This window comes from Theropithecus gelada, chromosome X (assembly GCF_003255815.1).
Source record: "Theropithecus gelada isolate Dixy chromosome X, Tgel_1.0, whole genome shotgun sequence".
NCBI lineage: Eukaryota > Metazoa > Chordata > Mammalia > Primates > Cercopithecidae > Theropithecus > Theropithecus gelada.
The window spans coordinates 112881827-112884557 of NC_037689.1; the positions used below are offsets into that span (position 1 = coordinate 112881827).

The 2731-nt window shown below is 42.9% G+C and overlaps 1 pseudogene; it reads left to right on the top strand.

The window, feature by feature from the left end:
• The first annotated feature begins 942 nt into the window (after nt 1-942).
• On the top strand, nt 943-2424 carry LOC112615241 (annotated as a pseudogene).
• Nucleotides 2425-2731: the final 307 nt, after the last annotated feature.

The following is a 2731-nucleotide window of genomic DNA, read 5'->3' on the forward strand; positions in this document are numbered from 1 at the left end:
TAAGAAGGCTAGGCATGAACAGTGGGAAAGTGAAAATGTAGGAGGGTGGGGATGGGAAAGGAGGCTGAATAGAAATAGAAGGCACCAAGATAAGAGTTTATCTGCTTTATAAATTCGATTGGGTCCATGTTCAGATATTCTGGTTCCCTCTTTGTTTTTCTTTTTCTGCAGTTTCCTCATGCTATTTTACATTTCTTTTTCTAATCTCTATTTTTTTTTATCTACTAAATCAGATCCAGGGTTGATCTAGAAGACTGAAAGGTGTGGAATCAGTGTGAAGTTTCTGGGCACAAACAGAGGAAGAATACAATAGTAGAAAGCCAAGTTATAAGTCGAGCAAATGTCTCTTGAGAAAGAGAAATACGAAGTACAGGCAAATAGGTATTATGGCATTTTCTCTTTTTCCCATTAGAGTTTCAATCTCAGTTTGTTTTCTCACCCCAAATAACATTCAGAATCAAAATTACATTACACCAGTTTTAGAACAGAGGAAACTGGGAGATAGTTCAAGAAGAGAACATTAAAAAAATAAAAAAAATTACAAAAAGGATCCGGGAAGATTGAGTTACAAGCTTTGCTCATTACACAAAATAAACTAAATTAAACGAAGAGGAAATTGGTGGTGGAGTTGCCAAAAGCAAAAGAAATAACTTGCTCTGGGTTAGTGGAAACAAAAACAAAATCATCTATACCTTGAAACTTTTGAGTATGCTAGAATTCTTGATGTTTCATTTAAAGTTTCATAAATCTATCATTTATGTTAAAACATTTTCAAAATGATAAACACTTTGTAGCTGAAAGGTTTCTTATCTCACTTTCCTAGGAATGTATGACAGACATCTTTGTTTACATGTCATGACTTGAAAAACCCTAATGAAAATAGAGATCTTACTGCCAATGATAAAATACTGCACATACTGTTATTCTTGAAAGGCACAGATCATGACGGTAATTAAGGAAATGTTCTTAAGAACCCAGTGTCTTCTTGGATGCTGTTTATTAGTGCATAGCCAGTTGTGCATGCTGCTCCATGTCATGGTGTTGGCTTATTTTCTCTATTTGTTCATTATTTTTTCTCCTCTAGGGGATTTATTTTTAGAATCTATAGAAATTAAAGAGTTCAGTGGCATTGGACATAATAAATAAAAATGGCTTGACAGAAAAAGAAATTCAAGAAAAAAAAATACTTGATTTATCTTTGTGGGACAAACCCTTGGCTTCTAAGGAAAAAGAAGCGTTTTATCTTAATTAACTTTTGCAATTCCTTAAGAGTAAACCTGTGGGGTGGTTATTCTTGTTTGAGAAATTAAATGGCTCTAGTGACTTTATAAAGCTTATCAAAAGTAGGTACACAGACCAGTCAGTAGAGCCAGGGAGCAGCGTAGGGCGGAGGGGCAGGATGGGGGTTGAGGGGCCGTGGCGCACCCCCCTACCCACCCAGCGGCCCTGAGAGAGAGAAGAGGGCCGCTCCAGCCACCCAGTGCCATCTGGCCCGAAGCCCTTGCCACCTTTGTCATCTTGGCCCATCGAGCCGGGGAGTCCTGGCGGAGCCCTCGCTCGCCTGGTCAGAGTTCCATGTCGCGGAAGGCAGAAGCTGTGGATCGTGGGCAGTAGCCACCATCTCTATCGGCCCTCCAGGGCCAAGGGCAGCCGCCTACGCAATCCTCCCAGGGCAAGATCCGCCTTCCGGGCCCAGGCAACCAGCACCCCAACCTTCCCAGCGACCCAGACGGCGCCATAGGCATTCTTCACCAGGCACCAGATCATGCACGTCCAGGAGGACTTGGAGACCGACCTGGAGGCGCTTTTGAGCCCCGTCATGAGCCCTAAGATGGCCAACATACCCCAGACAGTGCCTATGAGGCTCTGGAAGCTGCCTGACTCCTTCAAGCCGCAGGAGCCCAAATCCCACTCCGGACAGGCCAGTACTGACAAAGGCACTACAGGAGCCCTGACTTCATAGTATGTTCCAGCTCATTCCTCTCCAGCTTCTCTGCAGTTGGGAGCTGTTTCTCCTGGGACTCCCACTGGAATAGTCTGGCCTAGCTGCTACACCCACAGCTCAACATCTTCGACAGTCCTCTTTGGAGATACCTGATGATGTACCTCTGCCAGCAAGCTGGGAGATGGCGAAGACATCTTCTGGCGAGCGATATTTCTTAAATCACATTGATCAGACAACGTGGCAGGACCCCAGGAAGGCCATGCCCTCTCAGATGAACATTATAGCCCCCACCAGTCCACCAGTGCAGCAGAGTATGAACTTGGCCTCAGGTCCTCTTCCTGCTGTAAGGGAACAAGCCATGACTCAAAATGAAGAAATTACTATCTAAACCATGAAAAAAGACCATCTCTTGGCAAGACCCAAAGCTTGACCCTTGTTTTGGTAAAGGGTCATCTCCAAACCTTTTTAGATGTTTTTGATTACCATCTTTTGTATATGAATTTGGGAAAGCACATTTAAATAAAATTGCATTGCTTTATAGTATTTTTTAAAGGTAGGTACAGATATCCTTTGAGAAGAGATCTTCCCTAGAGTTTTAATCTAAGTTTGCTCAAATATTTCAAAGTCAGACTGCCAGTGTGCAGCCCAGGGAATGATGGATTGATTCCTGGTTATCTCTAGGTTAAACTATTTTGCTCTCTGTCATGTCCACCAGAAACGTGAGTGCTGTTCATATTATTCCAGTTTCCTCTCTGTGATCCAAGTAGAAACATAAAAGAAAATGAG